Below are 13,394 nucleotides of genomic sequence, written 5' to 3' on the forward strand. Positions count from 1 at the left end.
GGTATCTTGGGTGGGCATTGCCAAGAAAGCCTGGGGTGGGGATTGTGTCATCATTCATTTTAATAGTCCTTTTTTGTAAATAGCATCTTATGTTCAGTTCCGCAATTTATTTACAGGAGTAGAAATTTGTCCATAGTGGCACTTTCCCTGGGTTACTTTTATAGGTCCTTGAACCATCCACTGCCTTAATGTGGAAACACACAGGGGCGGTTCCAAGATGCGAGTTACATGAACCAGCAGGAGGCAATTATAGGTGTAAACTTGTCAAACAGGTTCACGCCCCTAAGCTCATTAGAATGCTGTGACTGACTGGGTGCTGGCCCCCAGGAACTAGATGTCCTCCCACCACAGGCTTTGGCTGCGCCATTGGGTCCGGGTTTCAAGATTGTAAGAGGTGTAAATATATTTCCTGGAATATTGTAGGGCTTGCAAGTAAGTTTGATGACCCTGATTGGGTGCTTTTTGTTAAAGGCTTTGATGTGATCCGTCTCCAGGAGACATGGGCTGCTGAGAACAGATTTTATTTGGAAGGTTACAAAGCTTTCTTGGAGCCAGCTACCACCTCCATGCAAGGAAGAGGCAAAGGGGGCATAGTGACTTTTGTCTGATTAGCAGTTCGAGGCATCTCTGTCATACTGCCCCACACTTCTTCCACTTTACATGCGATGTTATTATGTAGTGGGGCGAACAAGCTCTTGCTCTTACATTTTTACAAAGCAGGAGTCGCCCCAATTGTAGTATGCAACATCACATGGCCTGGTTCTCTCTTGAGGACTATCACCTTGAGTGGGCAGAACTATCGCTATGTACTTATTGCAGGGGACTTTAATGTTCACATGTGCGGGTACATTAGGCATGGGGATTAAAAATACGGGTTGTGCGCACTTGCACATGGAACATACCCTTCCGGTATCTACAGTTAATGCTATTCTGCACGAATTTGACTTAACATCTGCCATGAATAACCTGACTCTGGCAAAAACTGATTTCTTCCTCACCTTTACTGGAAGAGGTTGTGAGACTTTTATTGATTTCATCTTTGTCTCCATACCGTTTTATTTTTATATTGTGGACTTTTCCATCAAGGCGAGCACACACAAAACCTTTCCATTCTTACTGCAGAGCGGTGCACCCACTCACTACCTGAGCTGGTGCCAGGTGAGGTGGGGTTGTTCCTTCCCAGCGAATGGGTGAGTGAGAGTAAAAGATATATATGTGACAAATTGTGATTGTCCAGAACTGTTGTTTATTTACAAGATAACATCATAATCAAAGCACGTTATTATAATCACTGACTGTGCTTTTCTTGATCTTTTTCTATGTATCCATACATTTTCTCCGGCTGAACATTTGGATTTAAAGTTGGGAAGATGAGTATATATTGCACTTACCAGGTGATATCTTTACATTTTTAACATATAGCAGTAGCACTAATGGTCCTGAGGAAGCAGCAGGAGACCGATAGGCTCCAGTGACTGCAGAAACATGTGACCTAACATTCTCGTTGGTAGTTGTTTGTTACACTACACTTTGCACTGTTTTTATTGAGTTGGGAGTGAAAGGGTGCATATCAAAAGTTGTTTTCCCCTATCACTACCTAATTTTAGAGCTTTTTCTCTTTTCTTTTATCACTTCAACACTTTCACTTTTGAGCACTGCTATTCAGTTCCACATTAGGCACACCCTGTTTACATCTGAGTCAGTGTGTTTGGTACGCCCTAGACCTGGTTCGAAAAATCTGCCGGTCTCTTGTGGTCTACCATTTTTTGAAAGGAATAAGAGATCCCAGATGATGAAGGGCAGTCTCGATGGTGGACTGATGGGAACTCGCTTACACTGATAGCTTCTCCCTTTCTAAATTTCTGTTGGATACATAATTCTATTAGCCTTTTTTGACTCTCTGCTAATTTTTGTTGGTGTCATTAGTATTCAGGGGGTTTAGCAGTTAGGGTCATAAAAAAATTCCCCTGGGACCTCTTTCAGTGTTCTAATAGAGCACACACAGTGATCATAATCCAGTGCATGTTTCGACAGGTTGTCCTCGGGTTAGTTAAGCACATTAAGGAGGGCCTGGGGGTTCCCCTGAAAGCTGTGGAAGGGGGGAGGAGACTGAAGTGGGGTCAAATTGTTCCAGACCAGCTCCACGAGCCCTTTAACCCAGTGTAATATGGAGTTTGTTATCTGCTTAGATAGTGAGGTCAATCCTTTGGATATTATAGAGGCTTTCTGTAGTACGTCTGGTGCTATAGTGAATCTACAGCGGGTTCCTGCGGGTTCCAGGCAGGTGTTCATCGCACTTAGGACACAGATGGTTTGATTCTGAGTGCTCCCGTGCCTCTAGGAGATTGAAAGAGATTTTGGGAGTGACACCTCGAGATCCCATGGCTGTCAAGAGCCATCGAAGAGCCTATAAGGCCACCCTGGCAAAGTGCAAGTCTGCCCTGAAAGAGGAGGCTTTTGGGGCGGGGCTGCTCCGACAACAGAGTAATAGGGGAGGAGTGGTTTGTGCACATGACTGCCCCTCTCAGGCCGGCCAAACATTTATGAGTACTTCGCATCTTCTCCATGCAGGTTGCATTACAGCTTGCGTGGAGAACATGCCCAGGACCCTATTCCCTGGCTGAGCACCGATCCATGGCGCTCACACAATGCAGCGTTATGATTGGCTATCGGGAGGCTGGTAGCCTGGTGCTTCCTGCTGCTTCCTGCATCCCGCTGCGGGACCGGAGTCAGGAAGAAGAGGACAGAGGAAAGGCGGCCATCCCCACCACTCTTCTACCCCCACCCCCGCAACACCACCTGGGTCTGGTAGCAGCCACTACTGTAAATCAGTTTGGACAAAATAGTTTTTTTGCAAGAGTGGACTAACAATAGAGTGTTTTAAAGTGTGAATATTTTCTTCAGTAGGAGGCAACTGTTTGTGAATAGTTATGGTGGAGATAAGTTATTCTGCATGTTTGACATTGGTGTCATGGGGCAATCGTCACCTTGGTTCTGGCTGAGTTTGAGGCTTTGGAGAAAGGAGATGGTATAGTTCCTAGCTATTTCTGTAAAGCTGGATGCCTGAGGTGTTTATTTCATTGCTATCTGAGAAGCAACTGTGGGAGTGACAAAACTAGAGGAAAAGTAGTGCCTGCTCTTGCTCGTGTTATTTTGAATGGAGGTGCGTATTTACATAGGTTTACTAAGGGCACTATGCATATATTCCATTTGATGGGAGAGCTATCAGTGTTGATTGAAGTGAGGTGTCCCTTTGGTGTGGCTCTAAAGGATGGGAAGAGCAGTCACACAGTGCCACTTTATAACCCCTCTAAAAGAATAGGGTTCCCAATCAGCCATCAATCAATCCAAAGGGAGAGTACCTGCACTTTGCACTTTGCAGCATTTCTGCAATGCATTTAATAAGAGAGTACCAACACTTCTAAGGAACAAACAGATACTTTAAATAGTGAGTACACGTACTTCTGTATTTGCATTTAAAACACTAATTAACACGTTTCGACCTCCAAAGTGGGTAAACAAATAGAGGAGATCTCCAACAGGATTATGATCCTCTCAGATGCATTTTCCATCCTGTTTTCTTGTGTTGCAATATGTGTTGTTTTGCTTGGAACTCTTAACTTGTCTCTATCAATTGTGCTGTGCAAATGTGAGCACGCCTCAATAGCTCTATGTGCCAACTGCCTTGCTCGTAGGATTCAAAAACTTTAGCCAGCACTCTGATATTAGCTTAAAACTGTGTAAACCATGTGCAGAGACCTGTAGAGTCAAAACCACCATTGTGATGGGCAAGATTACAGTTGCTAATGTAAAATACCAGCCCCCCTGCAGAATGTGAGGAGGGGCCCTTGAGTCTCCTGCAGCTCACTAATATTCATTGGCCTTGGATTGAATGGGGTCCCAGGAAGAGTTGGTGGTCCCCTGAATTGTTGCATCCCAGTAGAGGCTGCTTGCATAGCTTAGTGGTGAGGCGGGGAGGGAAGGGAAAGAAAAACATAATTACAATTATTAAAATGTAACTTAGCTGCCGCTCCGACAGCCACTGCCTTGCTCCACTCTTCCGATCCTTGACTCTTGCTGCACACTGCGCAGGCTCCCAGATACCAATCCACGCGCTTCTCTCATACTGAGAACACTTTTCCCAGCATGAGAGAAGCGCTGGGATTGGTCTGAGTGGCCTGGTTTGCTGCTCAGACTGCCTTGAACCTGTGGTGTTTCTCCAACCGGGCTGCGCAAAACTGCAGGGTCGGAGAAACCTAAGTGTGCATGTTGTTTGACCGGCCTAAGATGGCCGGCCAAACTGACAGGTGCACTTAAAAGTGCCCGCCATTCTTCCAACTGCCATGCCTGTCACACAGGATTGCCTGGCTCCACCCCGGTAAAAACTTGCGTCAATCAATCAGTACATTTGTAGAGCGCACAACTGACCAGTGAGGGTCTCAAGGCGCTGGGTGGGGGGGACAGCTACTGCTCGTCAGCTGTGTCGTCAGCTGTCAGGCAAAAATAAAATGATAATAATAAAATGCGATCTTTTAGCAGGGGGTGGCAGGTCTTTTCTGCCATTATAAAGGTGCCGCCCCTGTTGCATCCCCCTCCTGCGCTGCAGGGGCCTGAGTTACACCCCTGCAAGATTAGAATGGTTTTGAACTTGTGCAGGTGTTTCCCAAAAACATGGCGCCATGCTCCCAACCTAGTAAAGTTATCAATTGCTGGCTCTCCGCCTGCAGCCGAATGCTGAACTAACCCAGACGAATGGCAGTGCCGCCGCCATCTTGCCTCACAGTGGAAGCAAATGTTTGAAAACCGACACCCAGACGTGTAGGAAAACATCCCCCACGCACAGAGGTGGAATGTCGTAAAAAGGTGTTAACGTGCACGTTTAGGTGTGTAAATTGGCCGTGCGGGGTTTATCAAAAGAGACTGCGAGAAGCGAAAAAAAAAGAAACAGATTTAGGATAAACTTATAAAATATGTGTCGCGGAGAGGGAAATGCCAGCCGGGTGAGGTTTTCAAGAAATTCATTGACTCGCAGTAATGTTCAAAAGCTGTTAGTCAACACCGCCGAAGATAATTAAATGCACAGCTGTACATTTAATTAGCCCAGTCCCATTTAAATGTCAGTATGTAGACCCCGCTTAGTAGGAGACAGAGGGGTCCTAACCTACTTCCTTGATTTATCCATTTATTTAGTAGACTTTCCTTTAAAAATGTATATATTTTTTTTACCTTAACTACCAGCCAGTGATCTGATTGATGGCAGCATGTATCAGGTAAAAGGGACATGATCTTAAGTTCAAAGGAAAAGGTTGAAAAATATGACATATATTGCAGTGTTTTCTCACTTTAGTGTATTTTCTTTGGATTATTCTGTAGAGCTTTTTTTAACCTATGGCTGGGAAGGCGTTTCCACTAGCAATATTCTTGACAGTTTATTTTCCGCAAAAAAATAATGTAACACTTTTTTTGCGTTCTTTTCTCTTCATACATCACACATTCTCATACAAATGACGCTCAAATTCTGCCAGTAACAGGTGGATGAGAATGTAACATTCTGCTCCAAATTCTGATCTGTATTTTGAATGAGTATTTGCAAGAGGCACATTAACCGACTGAGTTTTCAAGCTTATGGTTTCAAACAGTATTTTCAAATTAATACTATACAATCTAAGATAATTCAGTCTTGCACAGGTGAACTCAACCTTTCATCCTTCCAGTATTGAAAAAAATGTGTAGTATATTTTTAGGATACACAGATGTAGCAGTCTAGTGTTTCTGCCTCCAAGCAGAAGGCCGGAAGCACTGCACAACATTGTAACACTCTCTGGCCAGGCGTGGCCAGAGAGCTTACTTAAAAGGGCCGGGGTCGCTCGTGGCTTCCGGTCCTGACTAGTAACCTACTGTGTGGTTGTCTGTCATTACTGCGTCCTTCCACGTGTATGGTGTTTTCCCTGTCTTGCCAGACCAGCTGGCCCCAGTGCATGCCCTGGCGAGTGCTTTCCCCACACTGGCGACGAGGGTGGGATGCCTGAAAGACCAGAGCAAACGCCGTGAACACTGCTGTTGAAGGTGCGGCAGACTCGGGACACATCGCGGAGAGGGGCTCGCACCGAGGCAGTGAGGGAGGAGGAGAGACACGCACCCCTCCCCGAGCGGCAGCGACAACGAAGCGGGGAAAAGGTGAGCGACGCTGCAGGCAGACGCGCTACACTCACCAGTAGCAGGGGCGGCCTTAGGCATGTGCAAGCTGTGCACCTGCACAGGGCCACCAAACCCCTGGGGCCACCACACCAATATATATCCTTAATATAATTATCCTCTGAGGATGGATACATATTTGCGTGGCGGCCCCTGGCACGGATTTCTGTTCCACTTCCAAACACCCTGACCTCCCCCCTCATCACTGGCCTCCGCGCTCTGCCCCGCCCGGACCCCCTCTTCCGGGGCCCCTACCTACGCTCCCTGCCCAGGGCCACCATGAGCCTAGAGCCGCCCCTGCCAGCAGCTCATAAAGGCACTCGATCAACGTGCAGAGGCCCGCATCGGCAAAGGAAGCGCGCGCATGCGCATTGAGTGAATCGGCACGGGGAAACTTCCGAGAAGCACAGAGGCCGCGCCCGAGCCGGCGGCCCACCCAACAGCGAGGCACTGACAAGACACGACCGCCAACGGCCCTAAACTCCTGCAGGAACGTGTAAGAGGCACAAAAGGGACACCAAATGTAACTGATTGAGCCAACAAGCATTGGCAAAAACAACGGCCAAAATAGATAGCAATAGGAGCATCAGGCCCACATTGCAACATGAGGACCAAGCGACACATGAGCAACCCTGAGCAAGTTATCCGAGGCATCAGCTGCAGGAGGGAGGAGACACACCCCCTATCATCAAGCATTGGCAAGTGCAGCAACACCACCAGCCAAGAGAGCCGAAGCTAGGTGATCACACGCCAGATTCCATCTTGCTGACCTCAGCACAAGATGTCGAATCAGCCAGCAGCCACAGCGCCTGAACAACAGGCGGCGCAGCCAGCACAACCGCCCCCACCACCGGCGCACTCTCAAATCCAAGCGCTACCCCCATTCAGTGAACTAATCGAGCTGTCAACTGTGTCACCGAGGTGGGCAGTATGGATTGGGCGTCTGAACAACTACTTTATCGCAACCTGCGAAACCAATGGGCCGGTTAAAAGGTCATTGCTCCTGCATTTCGGAGGAGATGAAATCTACAAATTATTTGTGCACCTCCCGAACACTGGCGTGCCGAACAATTATGATGCTGCCGTTAGGGCGTTGAATGCCCACTTTGACCCCCAGCTTAACCCTCACTATGAACGTTTCAAATTTCGGCAGTCGAGGCAAAGTGAGAGAGAAACTATGGACGCTTTCCATGCACAACTCAGGGAGCTAGTGAGCACGTGCACCGAAGATGATCCAACGAAAGAAGTCACAGCGCAGCTCATCCAAGGATGCCAAAACAAACCACTAAGGACCCTCATACTCCGACAACCGCGCATCACTCTAGAAGAAATTCTGCTACTCGCGCGGTCACATGAGCTATCTGACGTACGGGCGACGGCGATGGAGGCCGCGCTCAATCCGCAAGCGGACACGCACGCCCAAGTGAAGACTGAGCGGGTAGACGCCATCCGAACACCAACTAGAAGCGGACGAGGAAGGTGGCCCGCCAAAGCAACGTGACGTACCCCGTGCAGGTACTGTGGGAGAGAAGAACACAACCCAGACGGGTGCCCAGCAAGAGGCAAGACGTGTTCCAAGTCGGGATCCCGAATCACTTCGCGAGTGTGTGCAGGGGAGGATTTTGAGGCAAGAACGCGTCCGGGAAGAAGTCGTTAGCAGGAGCAGTGAGACATCTGTTGTTAGAAGAACCAACAACATCCCGTCCAGTCAAGAAATCACCTCGCACTTATCACCGGATGGATGACTCCTCAACGGATGAAGATGAAGAGTGCTACTTCGTTTCCTTCGCAAGCGATCTCAAGCGAAAGCGAAGGCCGCAACTAAAGTGCAACATCGAAATAGACGGATCTTCAGTAACCGGCCTGATCGATACTGGAGCGACAGTCAACGTGATGGGTATCCAACATTACAAGAGCCTAAAGCCGAGGCCTCAGCTTACCCCGTCCAAGATCCGTATTCTCACATACGGAAGCCAGAAGCCTCTCCCTCTCTAAGGAAAGATGGTCGTCCAGGTCAAAGCGGAAGACAAAGAAGTAACAACAACGTTTCATGTCGTTGACAGGGAGGCAGATTTGTTTGTTGGGAGCCACACTGCAGAAGGCCTGCAACTGATAGCGTTTGCAAATGCAGTGAAGACACTCCAGACAGAAGACATCTTAGAGCTCTTTCCGCAGCTATTTAAAGGGCTAGGCACCATCAAAAAAGACCCAATAAGACTACACATTGACAAAGCAGTGCAGCCAGTGGCACTACGACACCGGCGGATCCCGTTCCACCTGAGGCCGCTAGTGGAGCAGGAATTACTAAGGTTAGAACAGCAGGGCATAATCAAAAAGGTGTCAGGCCCCACACCATGGGTGTCGCCCATGGTCATAGCCGAGAAGCCGAAGCAACCAGGCAAGATTAGGATCTGCATAGACATGCGGATGCCCAACCAGGCTATCAAACGAGACTGACATCTCACACCGACGGTCGATGACATCCTCGCCGACCTTAATGGCTCGCAATGGTTTTCCAAGCTCGACCTCAATGCCGGATACCACCAATTAAGACTGGCGGAGGAGAGTAGATACATCACAACATTTTCAACTCATCTGGGGTTCCGCCGGTACAAGAGGCTCAATTTTGGTATATTATCGGCGGCCGAGATTTTTGAAAATGCAGTGAAGGAAATCCTGTCAGGACTACAAGGGGTCCTTAACGTCAGCGACGATATATTGATCCACTCTCGAACAGTCGAAGAACACCATCGGCGACTCAGGGCCACCCTGCATCGCTTGGCAGAACATGGCGTGACCCTCCACAAGGAGAAGTGTCAGTTCTTCCAGAGTAAAATTGATTTATTTGGGTATGTGTTCAGCTCCGAAGGAGTCAAGGTGGATCCCCAAATGTCACAAATTATTCAGGTTGCCACGCATTATCAAAACAGATAATGGACCTCCATTCCAGGGCAGTGAGTTCAAAGACTTCCTTGGAGAACTCGGGATACGACACAACCGGATCACGCCACAATGGCTGCATCCCAACGGAGAGGTCGAGCGTTTCATGCGAACCATCAACAAAGTGTTACGCATCGCAACAGCGGAAGAAAAGTATCCGGAAGCGGCTCTCCAACATTTTCTGAGAGAATACAGAAGCACCCCACACTGCACCACACAATGATCTCCCTGGGTTCTCATGCTAATTGGCCTCCGGCGAGACATGCTGCCCATGGCCGACACTTCGGTTGTTGAATGTATGACCCACAAGCAACACAAGAACGGAGGCGCCACACCAATGAAAAAGCCAGCCGGCGACAGAGGGCTCACTCCTGGCTGTTGGTCCCAGGGGACTCGGTGCTGATACGAACAAGACGCCCCAGAGGAAAATTCCGCACCCCATATGAAGCCGGACCATGGATTGTCAAATCAACAAAAGGCACCACCGTCACCACCGAAAAGGATGGAGAAACAGTGACGCGCAACGTGTCATGGTTCAACAAAATATCGCCAGTAGCCGGCACACATCAATAGCTGGATATGCCGATTGCTGCGGAGCAGGACTACACCATGTCAGCAGCTGCCCCTAGTGTACTACCTGCAACTACCCCCGAGCAGCCATTGCCACCTAGCGGGACATGTGTGCTGAACACGAACGTGGAAGTCGTCAACGACCATACAACCTGATGCCAAACCCTCGGCCCAGTCAGAGACTTGCAAACTTTGTGTGTTAAAGGATTTTGTAATAGTATTTTCGAAAAGAACTGATTTGGGATGGGATGTAGCAGTCTAGTGTTTCTGCCCCCCGGCAGAAGGCCGGAAGCACTGCACAACATTGTAACACTCTCTGGCCAGGCGTGGCCAGAGAGCTTAAATAAACGGGCCGGGGTCGCTTGTGGCTTCCGGTCCCGACTAGTAACCTACTGTGTGGTTGTCTGTCATTGCGGCGTCCTTCCACGTGTATTGTGTTTTCCCTGTCTTGCCAGACCTGCTGTCCCTAGTGCATGCCCTGGCGAGTGCGTTCCCCACAACAATGTGCGCACATGCTGGATAAGTACCCGTGGCTTCCTTTAATTACTACTACTTGCCCTGAATCTCCTGCACAGTGCTGTTCTTTTAGTTCGACTATCAAAGGTTAAACTTCAACAGCTGCACTGTGGTTAACTTCTTCGCTGCAGAGCTAAATGTCGGAAAGGTGGGGGAAATTGTACAGTGTCAGGAATCGCTCTGCTTCCTCAAGTATTGTATTTGCAAAAAATAAGCGCCGGGGCCCTTGTCATAAGGCCACTGCAGCTCGCACCACCCGTTGTCATGTCATGTCATGACAATATCAATACAACAGCTACCAACACTCTCCTACAAGTGTGACAATTCTGACTATCCCAGGCAGGGCACGAGTCCAAAAAACAAGAAGTGGGGGGACGCTGACGTCACGACAGGAAGTGATGTCATGGAAGGTGGCTTGCAGAATCAGACTCATTGCCTCCCCTCGCTCGCCCCTTAGATGCGATTGCATCAGAGAAGCCAGCGCGTGAGCAGTGTTCTGAATGAGCTCTGATATCGCCTCAGAGAGGCCAATGATTGAATGTGTGGCTCCATTTGCTCCAGTTATAGAGCTCCCGGTAAAATAAGTGGGGGGATGCCGTCCACCCGCGTGGTACCCCGACTCGATCCCTGATCCCAGGCGCCCAACACTAAAAGAATGGCTGAGGCGGCAGGTATTAGTCCATTTAATGTATATTGAATTAATAAACTTCTGTTGTTGTGCTAATTTCTAAATTAGACAAACACTGCCACCATGTGGTAGACTGTCATAAGTGCGGGTGTTCGATAATTAGGTGCCAGTGCTGGGGAATAGAAACCAGTGTCTCAAATTAACCACTGACTTTAAGGACTGAAGATGCTTTGCACACCTCTGCTCCCTGAGATACCACATTAGGTGCTAAGGTCAGTAGAGAGATTTGTAACTTCCCTGAACTCTCCTCTCAGGGTCTGGGCTGGCACACTTGAATGCAACAGGGAATGAAGGTGTGCGAGACCATCTTACAGACTTACCTACCATACCAAAGCTCCGTAGCATGAACTTCCCTCCAATGTAAATCAATACTCAATTTTTGTGTAGATGCACACTGTAAAGAGCAGGAAGCTGTGAATTAGATTATGCATAGTAGGTCATCAAAACTAGTGCTGAAACACAGCACAGAAGCCAGTGCTCAGCTTTCTGCCAGCAGCCTCCAGCCTTCCCCCATCACAGAGAGGGGTAGGGTCACTGAGGCTCAATGACCTCACCTCACTTGCGCCCCTGTCCTGCACTGCTTATGACCTCACCTACGTACACATCCCTTATACCAGGTATGTTCAGCCTTCTCCAACACGTCCATCGTGAGCTACAAGTAGTTCTCAGACAGGAGTTCTGAACTGTTCAACATGGTGCCCAGCAGATAATACTGCACTTAAAAACACAGTTCTGGAAGGTTGGGCTGAGGGTGTAGGATAAGGATTCATCCCACTCTCTTGTTAAATAAACAAGTGTGCTGCTGCTTCCTCTTTAGAAAACTGAAACTAAATGCCTCAGCAGTCATTGTTTGTAAAGCTCGCTGACAACTACCCTGAGCAAGCATTAACAATGCAATAGAGCTCGCAATGACATTATTTTGAGCTATTGATATTGTAAATGGCAATTCTTTAAAAATTTTTTATTTTGAATGAGTATTTGCAAGAGGCACATTAACCGACTGAGTTTTCAAGCTTATGGTTTCAAACAGTATTTTCAAATTAATACTATACAATCTAAGATAATTCAGTCTTGCACAGGTGAACTCAACCTTTCATCCTTCCAGTATTGAAAAAAATGTGTAGTATATTTTTAGGATACACAGATGTAGCAGTCTAGTGTTTCTGCCTCCAAGCAGAAGGCCGGAAGCACTGCACAACATTGTAACACTCTCTGGCCAGGCGTGGCCAGAGAGCTTACTTAAAAGGGCCGGGGTCGCTCGTGGCTTCCGGTCCTGACTAGTAACCTACTGTGTGGTTGTCTGTCATTACTGCGTCCTTCCACGTGTATGGTGTTTTCCCTGTCTTGCCAGACCAGCTGGCCCCAGTGCATGCCCTGGCGAGTGCTTTCCCCACACTGGCGACGAGGGTGGGATGCCTGAAAGACCAGAGCAAACGCCGTGAACACTGCTGTTGAAGGTGCGGCAGACTCGGGACACATCGCGGAGAGGGGCTCGCACCGAGGCAGTGAGGGAGGAGGAGAGACACGCACCCCTCCCCGAGCGGCAGCGACAACGAAGCGGGGAAAAGGTGAGCGACGCTGCAGGCAGACGCGCTACACTCACCAGTAGCAGGGGCGGCCTTAGGCATGTGCAAGCTGTGCACCTGCACAGGGCCACCAAACCCCTGGGGCCACCACACCAATATATATCCTTAATATAATTATCCTCTGAGGATGGATACATATTTGCGTGGCGGCCCCTGGCACGGATTTCTGTTCCACTTCCAAACACCCTGACCTCCCCCCTCATCACTGGCCTCCGCGCTCTGCCCCGCCCGGACCCCCTCTTCCGGGGCCCCTACCTACGCTCCCTGCCCAGGGCCACCATGAGCCTAGAGCCGCCCCTGCCAGCAGCTCATAAAGGCACTCGATCAACGTGCAGAGGCCCGCATCGGCAAAGGAAGCGCGCGCATGCGCATTGAGTGAATCGGCACGGGGAAACTTCCGAGAAGCACAGAGGCCGCGCCCGAGCCGGCGGCCCACCCAACAGCGAGGCACTGACAAGACACGACCGCCAACGGCCCTAAACTCCTGCAGGAACGTGTAAGAGGCACAAAAGGGACACCAAATGTAACTGATTGAGCCAACAAGCATTGGCAAAAACAACGGCCAAAATAGATAGCAATAGGAGCATCAGGCCCACATTGCAACATGAGGACCAAGCGACACATGAGCAACCCTGAGCAAGTTATCCGAGGCATCAGCTGCAGGAGGGAGGAGACACACTCCCTATCATCAAGCATTGGCAAGTGCAGCAACACCACCAGCCAAGAGAGCCGAAGCTAGGTGATCACACGCCAGATTCCATCTTGCTGACCTCAGCACAAGATGTCGAATCAGCCAGCAGCCACAGCGCCTGAACAACAGGCGGCGCAGCCAGCACAACCGCCCCCACCACCGGCGCACTCTCAAATCCAAGCGCTACCCCCATTCAGTGAACTAATCG

Source organism: Lissotriton vulgaris, chromosome 2_1 (genome assembly GCF_964263255.1).
Source record: "Lissotriton vulgaris chromosome 2_1, aLisVul1.2, whole genome shotgun sequence".
NCBI lineage: Eukaryota > Metazoa > Chordata > Amphibia > Caudata > Salamandridae > Lissotriton > Lissotriton vulgaris.